The 15,452-nt window shown below is 42.6% G+C and overlaps 1 long non-coding RNA gene across 3 annotated transcripts in view; it reads left to right on the forward strand.

Annotated features, from left to right (window-relative positions):
• Positions 1 to 1,499: 1,499 nt before the first annotated feature.
• The window catches only part of LOC123647157, a 36,217-nt gene continuing 22,264 nt past the window's right edge, over positions 1,500 to 15,452 (forward strand). For 2 of the 3 annotated variants that reach the window (XR_006738149.1, XR_006738151.1), the window contains exon 1: positions 1,534 to 3,353. This is a non-coding gene — a long non-coding RNA (uncharacterized LOC123647157). The other variant, XR_006738150.1, reaches the window with a different exon arrangement.

Here is a 15,452-nt window from a genome sequence, read left to right on the forward strand (position 1 = left end):
AATCGTGAAGCAGGCAGAGCCAGGCATGAAGCAGATTTTCCTAAATCATCTTTCACAGAACACCAATTCACCAAGATGTTAATAAGCGTTTCCAGAGAAAGATGTCTATTTTTCAGATAAGTTCAGAACAGGCTGCATCTCCACTCCTGGTGATTCACAGTTCATTTTAGCATTTAGTTGAAGGCTCTGGAAAGTGCTTGCATAAAAGCAACCTGAAGCACACCAAGCTAAAAGCTTGACTGACTTTGTTTTAGCCTGACCCTCCCACCCCAGATGGTGGAACCCGTTTATTTAAATCGCCGATGAACACAGCCCATGGAACGCGGTGGCAATCCTCTGACAGATGCGTGACTGTGGGGTGGTCCCTGCTGGCTGCCTGCTAGGTCCCAGCGTGGCACTGGAGGTCACAAGACTCCAGTCAGGCTCTCTGGCATCCTGCTTTTTGATAGGGAGAGAAACTTCCAGATTGAGTGTGAACTGAAAATCACTTTCCCCTTGCACCACAGTGGTGGAAACCCCGGCATGGTGTCCCACTGTGAAGCATTCCCCAGCCCTGCAGTGCCTCAGGCCTGTGCCGCTTTGCCCTCCTCCTGCCCTTTCTGGGTAACCTGTCATGATGACCTTCCTCCAGCTTCCATTCTATTTTTGCAGCATGCCGCAGCCCCTCTGGCTAATCCCCAGACCCGCAGACGAGACACGAGGTGAGAAAGCAGAGTTCCGGAAGTGCCCACCTTCCTCCTGGCTCTGGAGGCTCATCCTGAGTGCAGGGGGAGCAGAGCCGGACGGAGAGGGGCCCCTGGCGGGGACTGGTTCTGCTGTGAACATTTTGGTCCTGTCCCTGTGCCTTTCCACGCCTCCCCCCTGCACTGCCCCGGTGGTTAAGCAGACACTGAGCCTCAGTTTCCCCCCTGTCTCAAATGTTCTCATTTCAGGGTTGGGATAAGGAGTAAATAACGTATTTAGAGTATTAAGCATAGTGCCTGGCCCCTGATAGCTGCTCAATAAATGGTCATTACGGATCATTACTGCTCTCGCCCCATCTTCCTGAGGCCTCTCCACGCTGAGGATACAAATGAGGTCAGGTTAACAGCACCGTTTCAGTCTCACGACTGCTTGGCCCGGCCATGGCCTTCCCACCCCTGCACCTGTAAGCGCCAGGCTAGTATTTCTGGGACTCACCGGAGGCTGTCTCGCAGGTGTGTGAGAGCAAGCTCGCTCCCCGCAGGCCCGCCTGTGCCCCACCTGTCATCAGACGGCTCATCACCGGCTGTCACAGCTCGGTAGGGTGCAGGAACTCACCCCGATCAGCCTGGCACAGCGACTCCCCGATGGTGGCTGTGGCCTCTGTGCCAGCCGTCTGCTCCGACGTCCGAGATCAGCCTGTGCGCGGCCACTGTGTTACTGGCCGCTGGAGGGGCGCCAGGTAGGGCTCCTTGAGACTCCCGTGATGGAACTTACAGAGTTATTATTTTTAAAAATCTAGTCTTTTTTTCTCTCTAGGAAAGGAGCCAGGCTGGGGACAGGGTGAGTAACTGCTTTCACGCTGAACTCGGAATCTCCGCCCTCCCCGGCAGTGAAGCCTGTTACTGGGTCCAGCCTGCTGCCCTGGCACCCCTGCTCTTGGGAGGGTCCTGCCCTGGTCTGTTCGGTTCCCTGCAGATAGTCAGCCCCGTGGTGGGCCCAGCCTTAGTCCTCTTCCCGGTGCCGCTTCTGCCTGTGCCACCCGCCCTCCACCTGCTGGTCTCTCAGCCTCAGCGGCCTGCCCTGGTGCTGTCCCACAGGAGCCACCCCTCCTGCGTCTCTGTCCCCTCAAAGGAATGCCCACTGTAGCCACCACAGGTTCTGCCTGGCACCTGCTGGCAACTCTCTGCTGCCATTGCCAGGACACAGCTCTTTCTGGCCCAGAGCGACAATCCTGGCAAATGACCTTGGATAGCCTGGCCTCTAAGCTGAATGCAAAGAAACCAGCATATGGTGAGCACTGACCATATGCTGGCATTGTGTCCAGCCGTCGCCCTCACCCCTGTGCAGGGATTCCCCTTCCATAGAGGGGGTGACAGGAGCCTACTCGGCCCTAGGCAGGAGCCAGGCCTCAAACCCAAGTCTGGCTGAACCAAAAGTCCGCACTTCCCAGAGACTTGCCATCTCTCTGTTCCTAAGGGAATCTTTGCTGTTATCATCACACCTCACTGTGTCAAGACAGTCACAGGAAGTCCCCCAGGAGCTAGGCTGCTGGTGACCGGACGCTGCGCTGTCTGACCAGCATGCTCCTCCCACATTGCGGCTAAGCTGGCCAGCACCCAGTCTGGCTTTGCCCGTGTAGTACCTGGCACCTTTCTGCGGGGCTGCAGTAACTGTCCCTAGTCCCTCTTCGAGTGTGTCTCCTTATCCTGAGGTCTAAAGTTCTGATAATCTCCCCCAGTGAACCCCCACTTTCTCCAAGGGGCCTAGGTCCCCGAGGGCATGGGACCCCCAGTGGCCTGCCTTGCCAACCTGGGCCTTCTCAGGTGGGTGTGCTCCCAGGGAGCATTAGCCCAGAGGAAGCACCTGATCAGTCCCTGCCCATTACCCCTAAAAGCCACAATAATAGACTCATAGTGATGACCTGCTATACCAGAACCTCGCCCTCAGCAGAACTGCTATTGGTCTCAAAGGCGACACTGTGAAGAACTGCTGGAAATTCCCACTCTCCTAGCCTCCTGTTTATTGACTGCATAGCCGCCTCCCCTGAGTAGAACCACTGGGGAATGTGTGTAGACACCACGCGTCAGCCATCATGTTTTCATTCAGAATCCGCCCTGTGCCCAGTGAAGTGCCAGGTACAGAGTGAGATTCCATGCAAAAATATGCGGCATAGTCCTGTAAATAATTTGCAATTAACCAGGAAGATACATTAACACAGGAGAATTAAAGAACAGTGGTAAGTACACACCGGAAGTGAGAAAGCTCTGTGGCTTCCCTCACTGCCCCACTTTACCCCTGCCAGCTCAGCCCGGCCGCTTGCTGAACCCCAATCATGCCCAGCGACTCCTGCCTCAGAGGCTTGTCCTGCTAATTCCTACCACCTGGAAAACCTTCTTCCGGACCTTGCTAGTGCTCCCTTTCTCGCTTTGGTCAGTTTTCCACTTCAATGTCCCCTCCTCAGGGGGCCCTCCCCAGGTGGCTGTCTCTAAAATAGCTCCTCTTACAGCGTCTTCTCAGCTCACTTCAGTTTTTCTTCAGAGCTCTTATCACCACCACCTCATATTTACTTATTTATTGTTCATTGACTGTCAGGAGTGGTGTCTGTGGTTCCCGGCAGTATCCCCGGAGTCTGGAATAGCGGCTGGCATAAACCAAGCTGAGGAAATGAGGTAATAAATGAGGACATTGGATGAATGAATGAATGAATGAATGGGACAGTCTGTACCTCTGGTAGGCTATATATATTAACGAGGATAATGATAAAAATAATACAATTTTACATTTGTTTATCACTCAGTCTATTTCCAAGACCACATACATGCGTGTGAGTTATGTACTGTGTGCTGTGTGTACGTGTGCGAGTGTTGTTTGTGCGGATCCATTCAATTGATCATTGTGCAGGAGAAAAACTCAGACCCTATAGTCAGACAAGTCTTCCTTCACAGTGCTGCTCTGTCTTGTAACTATAAGACAATAAATATACTTGTCAACTTCTCTAAAACTGGGTTTCTTCATCTGTAACACAGGGATTTGCAAAGATATGAAATCAACATAAGTGGCCATCAACTGATGAGTGAATAAAGAAAATGTGGTGCATATATACACACACACACACACACACACACACACCATGGAGTACTACTCTGCCATGAAAAAGAATGGAATAATGTCTTTTGCAACAACTTGGATGGAACTGGACACCACTATTCTAAGTGATGTATTACTGTCTCAGGAATGGGAAAACAAATACAGCATGTACTCACCTGTAAGTGGGAGCTAAGCGATGGGTGTACGGGGTCATACAGAGTGCTATAATGAATGTTGGAGACTAAGGAGGGAGGACAGTGGGGGAAGAGTGGGAGGGGGATGAGGGATCAAAAACTACCTGTCAGGAGCAATGTACACTGTACAGGTGATGGGTACACTAAAAGCCCTGACTTCACAGGGATTTCAATAGATTTGTTTATCCATGTTACAAAAAACCATGTGTACTCCCTAAATCTATTGACATTTTTTAAAAGTACTTATTTCATAGGTTTGTTATGGGGATGGAATGAGGCAACATACCTAAAACACTTTACAAATAAGAAATACTAAAAAAAGCCAACTATTTTTTGATGTGTATATTTCTTTTCTTATAATTTTTTAATTTTTAATTTACACAAGATAATCACTGATTTTGGTGTATAGTTGTATGATTTTTCCAAGTGCATACGATTGTGTTACCACCACCACAATCAAGTTAACCCAGAGTTTTCCCTCTAACTTCCCCATGTGGGGCAACTTCTCCTACTCCAAGCTCCTGGCAACCACTGATCTGTTCTTCTTTCCTATACTTTTGCCTTTTCCAGGGTGGCACGTAAATGGATTACCATATGTAGTTTCTTGAGCCTAGTTTTTTAAATTTAGCATAATGAATTTGAGATTCCTCTATGTTGCATGTATCAAAATTTTGTTCCTTTTTTCTGGCTGAATTTGCTTATTCATTGTTTATCCATTCACTAAAGGACATATAAGTTGTTTCCAATTTTGGATGATTACGGATAAAGCTGCTATATTACATTTGCATAATGGTTTTATGTGAACATAAGTTTTCATTTTTTTTTCCTTTGGATAAATACCTTAAAGTGAGATTGCTGGATCATATAGTAAGTGAATATTTAAGTTTACAAGAAACTGCCAAACTTATTCAAAATGCTACTGGGGCCCTGAATCCTCACTAGTACTTTTGTTTTGTCATATTTTATTTAAACTTTAGTCTTCATAATAAGTGTGTAGTGGTATCTCATTATGGTTTTAATTTGCATTTCCGTAGTGACCAGTGATGGTGACTGTCTTTTCATGTGCTTATTTGCCATACATAGATATTTTGGTTGAAGTGTCTGTCTAAATCTTTGACCCATTTTTAAATGTCTTATTTTATTGTTGCATTTTAGAATTCTTTATATATTCTGGATACAAGTCTTTTGTCATATATGTGATTTGCAGATGTATTTTTCTTTGTGGCTTTTCTTTGTATTCTTTTGACAATGTCATTTGCACAGTAAATTCTTAATTTTTGATGGAGTCCAGTTTATCAGTTTTTATATGTATTATGTTTTTGGTGTCATATATAAGAATCTTTTGCCTAATTCAGTGCTGCAATAATTTTCTCCTATATTTTCTTCTAAAACTGTCTAGTTTTACACCGTATACTTAGCCCTATGATTCACCTGAGTTAATTTTGTTGAAGAAACTATTCTCTCTCCACTAAATTGTCTCTGTACCTTTTTCAAAATTCAATTGACCATATTTGTGTAGGTGTATTTCTAGACTCTGTTTTGTTTGATTGACTTATGTGTTTATCCTTTTGCCAATATCATACTGTCTTAATTACTCTAACTTGTAATCAATTGGTGTGAGTTTTCCAGTTTTGCTCTTTTTAAAATTTGTTTGCTATTCTAGTTCTTTTGCTTTTCCCTATATACTTCAGAATCAGCTTGTCAATATGTACAAAAAGATCTGCTGGAATTTTGATTATAATTGCATTGAACCTATAGATAAATTTGAGGAGAATTGACACCATGTTTCTATGAACACAGTACAATTTATTTAGGCCACCTTTGGAATTTTTTTTAAGATCAGGGTTTATAGTTTTTAGCATACAGATCCTGCTAATATTACATTTAATGTTAATATTTTATTTTATGGTGCTATTATAAATGGCATACTTGTAAAATTTCAATATAAATTGTTTATTGGTAGTATGTACAAATAAAACTAATTTTCATATATTGACATTTTTAGCCAATTATCAGTTTTAGGAGCATTTTTGTAGATTCCTTGGGATTTTCTACACAGTCATTTTGTCTAAACAAAGAAAGTTTTATTTTTTTATTTCCAATCTGCATGCCTTTTATTTCTTTTTCTTGCCTTATCACACTGGCTCAGCCTTCCAGTACAATGTTGTATAACAGTGCTAACAACGAAAATCCATGCCTTGTTTCTTATGTTAGGGTGAAAGAATTCATTAAGCTAACAGCACATTTTTTTCTAGATACCCTTTATCAGTTAAGAAAGTTTCTTTGTATTATTACTTTCCTGAGAATTTTTATTATGAATAGATATTAAAAATTTTAAATGTGTTTTCTGTATCTATTGAGACAATCATGGTTTTTCTTTCTTAACCTATTAATATGATTAAGTACTTTGATTGATGTTCAAATGCTGAACCAGTCTTGCACTTCCAAGCTAAACCCCACCCAGTAATGGTGTATTATCCATTTTAAATAGTGTTGGATTAGATTTGCTAAAATTTCTTTAGAATTTTTAAATCAGTGTTCATGAGGGCTGTTAGTCTGGTTTTGGTGTCAGTGTAATTCTAGTCTAATAAAATAAGTTATAAAGTATTTCCTTCTTTTCTATTTTTTTAGAAATGATTGTGTAGATTTGTTATTTCTTCCTTAAATGTTTGGGAGAATTGCCCAGTGAAACCATCTGGATGTGGAGTTTTCTTTTTTGGAATATTTTAACTGCAAATTCAATTTCTTTGATAGATATGAGATAAATCAGGTAACTAATGTTTCTTCACCGAGTGTTGTTAGTTTGTGTCTTTCAAGGAATTGGTCCATTTCATCTCAGTTGTCATATGAGAATAGAATCATTTATTTTATCCACTTTTTCATTCCTGATACTGGTAGTTTTTGTACTCTCTCTCCCTCCCTCTCTCTCCCACTCTCTTTGTTAGTTTAGCTAGAGATTTATGCATTTTATTGATATTTTAATTGGCTTTCTCTATTGCTTTTCTGCTTTTACATTCACTGATTTTTGCTCTTATTTTTATTAATTTCTTCCTTCTACTTGCTTTGTGTTTACTTTGTTCTTTTTTTCTAGTTTCTTAATGTGGAGGCATACGTTATTGATTTGAAACTCTCTTTTCTAATATGAGCATTTAGTGCTATAATTCTCTTCTCTTTAAGCACTTCTACAATTTTTTATATGTAGTATTTTATTATTATTTATTTAAACATATTTTCTTATTTCCCTTGAAACTTATTTGACCAATGGGCTATTTAGAATTATGTTGTTTAACTTCCAAATGATTGGTTATTTTCTAGATATCCTTCCATTTTTTACTTTTTTCTTTAAGTGTGTATAGTCATACATACTTATTATTGTGAACATATTTAGTATACTTTCAATTGTCTAAACATTCTTAAGGTTTATCAAATGGCTCAGAATGTGGTCTTCCTGGGCACTTGAAAAGTGTTATGTGCCCTTTGCTGTTGGTCACCTGTTGATGGTTCTGCCCCTGAGAACTGGTCACGTTGTCCTGCTTTTTTGTGTGTCAAGTAATTTTTGTATTGTGTCCTAGACACTTATGTTGAGAGACTCTGAGTCCTGTTAAAATCCTCTGGAGAATGTTAGCTTGCTTGTTGTTGTTTTAGTAGCCAATCAACCTGGTTAGGTACAGACAACAAGCTCCGTGGAAGAAGAGTGGTTTCCATACCAGGTCAGCTCTCACAGTGGGGGCTTTATGTTGCTTTGAGTCTGTGTAATGCATGCACAGCTTGGTCGCTAGCCCAGAACTAGCGCTGGTTTGTACACAGAATTAACGTATCTCCTTCTCCACTTCTTCCCTCTAGGATCTCCCTCACACTCTCCAGTTCCAAAGGGCCCCCGTGCCTGGTTCCTCTGGCCAGAAAGATGAGTTCCCTTTCGAACTTCATACCAACCACTGTGTTATGCAATTTCCACATGACTGGAGCTACTCTCAGAGTGAAGTGGTGGGAAAAAAAAAGAAAGAGGAATCAAAGGAGGATTTCTCCCATTTACTTGGGAGCACAGGGAACCCTTTTGTAAGATCCTCTGACCAGAGAGGTAGGCTTTCCCCCTCTGTGTTTCAGGTGCTCATGCCACAACTGCTGCCGTGAAGCTCCAGACTGTATCTTTTCCTGAGTTAGAGGTAGGGGAAAAAAGAAGGGGAAAGAGAAAAAATAAAGGAATTTATCCTATACGTCTCAGCTCACGAAGGTCCCTTTTCCTGCTCTGGTTAAACAAATGAGGTTTCTCTTGGCATTTTGATGCCTGTGCCTACTGCACAGTTCTAAACTAGGGCCACTTTCAGGTCAAAGCAAGGAGATAAAAGAAGAAAGAACAAGCCAGGATACTCATCTCAGTGTTTTTTCTTCATGTTTTGACTCTGGTCTCTAACCTTCCTTCTAGTGTTTCTTTTCAGAGTCCTTAAATAGTTGCCTTTTGTATTTGTTTTTAGCTACAAGCCATGACCGAGACAGGTTACAGAGGACCTACTTTATCTTGGCCAGCAACGACAGTCTTAGTAATATTCTATGTACCACTCACATCTCCCTGTCCCTCCCTCTTTGGGAAGGCTTGTAAGAATCCTGGAGAGCTGGAATTTTGGGAGACATTGTGGGAATGTGACTTCTGTTATAGCCCAGAGAGGCAGTGATAGCTTTGTTAAACAAATCCTTTCTATTAGTCTACTTGGGACTCATTTGCATATTGGTAGCTCCAACCTCCCAGAAATCACATTGATCCAGCGTCCCATTTTTATGTTCACACTCTGGAAATATATCTTGCTACTACTGCCACCATGACCTGTGATATTTAGTGTAATTGCTGGTTTCTATGTCTGTCTCCGCCTTGGGGTTCCTTGGGGACTCAGAATGTACCTTTGCCTTCTGAGCTCCAAGCAGTTTCTGGCACATAGCAGGAATGTGATTTTTTTTTTTTTTTTAGAAAATTGATCTTGCATTAAAATTGACTTTCAGATTCTTGGCATGAGGGATAGCATTTTTCTTGCCTCGTTAAACATTCGTGACAACGATACACCACAACCTCTGAGAACTATCTTGTGATCACAGCCCTCTGGTGCCTAGAAGGGTGGACACTGCACACATGCGTGTCCCGGAGCTGGTTGGAGCGGTCGCACGGAGTCTTCTGTCTCAGACACAGGCAGCCTAAGGCAGGGGGAGGTCAGGTGTCTTTCTACTCAACCTCAAATTATTAACCGCCGCAAAGAAACTGAAATGGGGAATCTGAGTCCATGCGGACGCAGAGTGGCAGCGCTGAGCTCGATTTCCGTCTGCTGCACAGTAGGCAGCCCGTATACATTGACACAGCACGCATTTTTCCTTTCCCATTAAGACATCATTTTAGAATAGGCTTTCTGACTTTCCCTGTGTCTCTGACTGCATTAACACCAAATGCCTAGCTGAGCCACGCTCTGCTGACACCACTGTGCTCCCACCTCGGATCATTTTCATCCTTTTGTGGAGCAAAAGTCTTAAAAATGCCTTTAGTTTAAAAAAGCGGGGGCCAGGGAAGGAGCATTTACATTCAGCCGGTGTATGAGTGCACTCTAGGCAATTTCATGTTATTTTCCAAGGCTTTTACATACTTGGGGAACTCGGCACAATGCATCTGAGAGGTTTCAGCAGGACGTCCCATCAGTCATTCACCTGCACGTTCTAACCGGGCGCCGGCCTCCTCCGGCTGCACGCTCCATCCATCTTGTCACCTGGAGCAGCTCGGCGGCCCTCAGGAGCCTCCCTGAGTCTCTCACACACTTCACAGGGTCACAGATTTGCCTCACATGGGATTCTGATTTCCTCCAGAGAATTTTACATTCTAGGAAACGGGCACTAGTAGATAAGAAAACGGGCAATGCTTCCAGGGCCTGTGCCCCAGACTTCTGCTCAATGCAAGTCCTATGCGGGAGCACGTTCAGCAGGGTCATGAGCACATCCAGCAGGGTCACCCACCACATTGGAGCCAGCAGCATCCTCTCACCTCCCGGTGACACCAGCGCGGGGCAGTCAGCTGTGGGACTCCATGAAGGTCTCTGCCCCTCCCATTAATTAGCTTATTACTGTGGGAGTAGAAAGAACAGGCTCCTCCTGGGAGCTGGGAGCTCCTGGGTTTAATAAACGACCTGTCTGCCTGCTTCCCGTCCCCTCTGTGGACACTGGCCACCCCGCTCCCACCTGCCGAGGTTCAGCCCCAGGCCTGAGAAGGTTTGGGATGAGCAGATCTGGGTAATTTACTTACAATTTCTGAGACCTTTGGAACCAAGTTCTTTAACTGCAGACTTTCTGTCTTACTTTTCCCTAGCAGGAGTGAGAGTACTTTTATTCTCAGCCAGCTAGTCTTTGTCCTTCATGTCCTGCACCACCTGGCCCCAAATATGAAATGTCAACTCCTGCATCCCTTACTTTCTAGACATCCAGTTCTGTCTCCCCTGAAATTAATGACTTCCGTCCAGGGCACTTTGGGTGTTGTTTGATTGTATCAGTGGATCAGACAGGCCCAAATCTAACTGCAAGCCTTGCCCCTTTCTAGTTGTAGGATCTTAGGAAAGGCACTTGCCATCTCGAACCTGATTTTCTCATCTGTAGAACAACTTTACGATGTTCTAAAGATTAAATGGCATAATATATAAACAGCCTAGTACACGGTAAGCCTATACATGATGGCTTTCTGTTTTTTAGTTTTTTTTTTTAGGGAGTGTCTGCCTATCCATTTTTTCTATGTCTGTTGGCCAGGTTTCCAGAACTCTTCATACATACCTTTCTTTGATCACACATCGCTGAGTCCATGGCTAAAAGAATCAGTTTTGGGCCTGACTGTCATTCAGATTTATACTATGCTTTCATGGAATAAATTTGGTGGTCAGCTATGGATTACTGGTCCTTCCTGAATTACTTTCTATGGTTTTTCTCTGCCTTACTGTCCTACTTTATGAGCCCCTAAGTTATTCAAGTGAGAAAGCAAAATTGTGCAATATAAATTATGCAAGGACAGCTTCACTCCAAAGTAAATTATAATATGTTATTCAGGAAATGACTGGATATTGATGGTTATATAGGTCTTCTACTAAAACAGTAGAATGAATGGTTTAAAGTTAGACACTTAGAAATAGATTGCTTTGCTTTTCTTAACTGATGACCTTTTTGGATCAGAAGAGATAGTCACAATATTAAATCTATAGTAAATTTGTGAAGGTAGCCAATAATAAGGTATCTATTGTCTTTGGATTTGATTTAGTTCACGTCTCCTCTGTAGGATGGAAGGGCCAGTACTGGAAGTGCCACAGGAAGCATCAGACAGAGATTAGACAGAGATAGTCCTTCCAGTAAATCTTAAGAGGGAGACTCCTCCTTATCTGGGCACTAGAATCAAGACTGCATTACGGTTGGAGTTATCAATCTACAACAACAAAAGGCTCATTATAATGATAAAAGTAATAAAGGTATAGTTAAGAATGATGGGACACACATTGCAGAAAAAGAAGTATATTAATTTCATTTCAGCATTAACTTGAGCAATAATATCTGCAACAACTACAAGGATTATACGTTCATTTATATTCTCATTAAAGGAGAGGATGGGCCCTTTTTGTATATGGATTGCTCATCTTTCCTTTGCACACCTCATGTCATGAATGCCCCATGCAGGTCTAAGCTGGATGGCCTTCTCTATTTCCAGACCATTTTTATTTATTATAAAATGATCAAACTAAGTATTATGTTTTTTTTTAATTTGTTATCTTGAATTACTATGGATACATAATATTGTATATCTTTTAGGGTACATGTGATGTTTTGCTACAGACATACAATGTGACTTAATCAAATCAGGGTAATTGGGATATCAAACACCTCAGACATTTTTAACATTTCTTTATGTTAGGAACATTCCAGTTCCACTCTTTTAGTTATGTTGAAGTATACGCTAACTTATTGTTGATTGTAGTCACTTTGTTGTGCTATCAAATATTTTTCATTCTATCTTACTATCTATTAATATATTTTTGCACCCATTGACCATCCTCACTTTATCCCCCCTTTCCTGCTACCCTTCCCAGCCTCTGGCAACCATCATTCTACTCTCTCTCTCCATGAGATCGATTCAAACTAAGTTTTAAAGAAAAGAATTTCTATCTTGTGCATTGCTAAAGGATCTTTTCCTAACATATGCCATTAGGTAGGTGTTATGGGCCGAAGTGTGTCCCCCTCCCCCATTCATATTTTGAAGCCCCAACCCCAGTAACTCAAATGTGACTATTAGGAGATAGGATGTTTCAAGAGCTAATTAAGGTAAAATGAGTTCGTTGGGGTGGGTCCTAATGTGACTGGTGTCCTTATGTGAAGAGATTAAGACACAGGCACAAAGGAAAGACCACGTGAAGACACAGGGAGAAGATGGCCATCTGTAGGGCAGGGAGAGAGGCCTCGGATGAAACCAGCCCTGCAGACACCTCAGTCTCAGACTTCTAGCCTCTAGAATTTTGAGACAATAAGTTTCTGTTGTTTAAATCACCCAGTCTGTGGTATTCTGCTCTGGCAGCTAGCAAACTAATATAATAGGTATCCCCCAAGGTGTACTGTGTTTCATTTCAGTGATCTATGTTCTGGCCAATTGTGTCTGTCATCTTCCTTTGTGTGGAAGTGGGTCCCCAGTGGACAAAAGCATAGTCAGCATTTAGAACCTACCATGACCTTGGGTCTGTGAGTATTTACTTCCAGTGATAAGATAACACATATAAAGTTAGTATAAAATACAGCAATAAAATGCAAAATGTGTGTGGACCAAGAAGTACCACAGTGGTTCAGGGAAGAGTTTGTATTAAGTGGTCAAGAAAGGCTTCAAAGTGGGAAAATTTAAGCTGCATCTTGAAATATGGGTATAATTTTTGGAGACATGTGGAGAGGCTGGAGAAAATGGAGAGAAAATAATAGTATGAGCCAAAATACGGACACGCTCAGAAGATTGAGCAAAGACTATCTTGATTTAGTTTTAGCAGGTGAACAATGGGAGATGAGATGGGCAAGGCGGACTGGGACTACGTTGTGGAATGTCTCCAGTGCCAGGTACAGACATGTGCCCTGGGAAGAGTGGGAAGCCACGGGAAGTTCCGAGTGGGAGAGTAGCCTGGATGTACGACAGCCAGTGTTTGGGAAGATTAGTCTGTGGTGGGAGGAAGGATGAGGCAAAGGGAAGAAGTGCTGGAAGACAGGGGTATAAGGTAAGAAGTTACTTCTGTTGTCTTTGCACCAGGTGAGGGGGAGTGACCACAGGCTGTATATCTGAACAGGAAAGCAAAGGACAATTCGAGAAGCATTATAGGAGGCATGGACAAGAGCTGGCTGGCAGTAGGGGTGGAGGAGAGTCAGGCAACTGATCTTTCAAATCTTGATTAAAAAGGAAAGATTAATGATGAATATGTCCATTTTACTGATGGAAACACCAAGGCATAACAGATTTGCCTATAAGTATTAAAATTTTAAGACCAATGAAACAAAATTCCTTCTCATTTGTCTTCCTTGGTAGGTAGCCTTTATCACATTTTCTACTGCCATGATATCACTAAAAATAATTATCATTAAAATTTCCCTGCCCAGATAACTGTGTCATCTATTTTTGCAATCTATTTATACCTTTACTCTTGAATTCTAATTGGTTCCTTTACCTTCAAACCATCATGTCTATTTTTCAGATTATCAGAGGCATAAGGAAGGAGTGAGGATCCCCTTGGGAGAAATTAATCTGCTGCAGCTACCACAGAGTAGCTATTTATTAAGCATTTATTTTAAACTGGGCTCTCTGATGCATACACATAGAATTTAATCTCCACAGCAGCCTGTGGGTAGGCAGTATTGTCCTCAGTTTATAGATGATTAAACAGATGTTCATGCAATTTAAATTCCCTGAGACCACAGCTAAGTGGTACAACGAGGGCTTCAACCCATGTGGAACTGACCCCAAACCCATGATTTCCTGCATCCAGCCACTGATAGAGCTGCCAGGATAGAGGGGACAGTGGTGCCATGGTTTTAGGCTGGTTCTTCTTTGCTTCCACCCTCTGCCTCTGTCACTGCTCCTTTTTGTCACCAGCCACGTAAGAGGTGCTTACAAAGTACTTAACTGAGCCCAACTGGATTGTATTCAGGCTCTAAGTTTGTTACTAAAAATCATCCACTTAAGATTCTGGAGAGTCTACCTTGAAAAAGCATTGAATGGAAACTTTCCTACTTTTCTAAAGATGCACCTGTTGCTATACAGTCTGTGTGTCATCAACTTTAACTGCTGTTTTTCAACAATAAATATTTTCATTATTTCATCCATCCTCTAAAAATTTCCTGTGGAAATAGATTTCTCTAGAACTCTATAGTTCACATGTTTTCCACCTAAACCAAAAAGGTTCAGTTGATTTGACTATTTTTTTCTTCTATTTTAAACCGCTTTTTTTCCCTTCCTCCTGAAATAAAAGTGTCCATGCCCAGGAGGCGTACACAGATGATGGGCTTTTTAGAGCCAAAAGGCCATTAGAGGTTATCTAAGCTGGAGAGAGTTGTATGAGAGAGGTGTTCTGCTGGGCAGGCAAGAGAGAAGTCGCCGCAGGCAGAAAGACAGACATGGGTGGGGAAAGAGCTGATTCCATCAAAGCAATATTGTACTATTTTTAGTTACCTTTTCTTTTAATTTTAAGACCTTAGTGATTTCCCTTATTTGTCCAGTTGTGGTTCTCCATGGAAACCATGCACATGGAATCTGTTTGTATATCTAAATTCATTTGGAAAACATGTCCCAAGTACCGACGAGAGGCTGGGTGTTGAGCTAGGTCTTGGACGAGCGAACAAACTGCTCTCCCAGTGAGGCAGGTGTGAGCCTCTAAGGAAGCGGGAGGCAGTAGAGACTGAAAGGCACTCAATCTGCGGACCCTGGAACAGGAGCCTGGATGGTATGGCAGAGACCTAAATGGAGATGCAGAAATTTCAGTCTTGCTTATGTTTCTGATCTGGAGAACAACATAGGTGACTTCATGTAACATCTTTGTATACTTTTGCTGAGCTCTCATGCTTATTTTCTGATGTCACCATGGTCTCAGGCAGTTAAGAAAATTGTTATAACATCAGAGTTCTTGCCTTCACTGTGGTGACTATATATATTAATTTTCCTGCAGGAGAGAGTGGCTCTGAAGGAAAAGTTGTCTCTTTAGTGAAGGCCTCCTTCACCTCTCTGGGACACTCTATGGTGACCTTGCTCCAGCTTGGGGGTGGGAGGGCTGTGGGCATACTGAATACGAGTATGAATTTGTGTGCGTGCGTGTGTGTGTGTGTGTGTGTGTGTGTCAGAAGATTTAAACGTATGCAGGTATTTGACAAAGAATATTGTTTCATATGATTGTGTGAATCATAATCATAAACCATCTAAGATGAAAAGATGACTAGCTATTTTAGCATTGTCTGAAACTGAAGTTTAGA

This window comes from Lemur catta, chromosome 11 (genome assembly GCF_020740605.2).
Source record: "Lemur catta isolate mLemCat1 chromosome 11, mLemCat1.pri, whole genome shotgun sequence".
NCBI lineage: Eukaryota > Metazoa > Chordata > Mammalia > Primates > Lemuridae > Lemur > Lemur catta.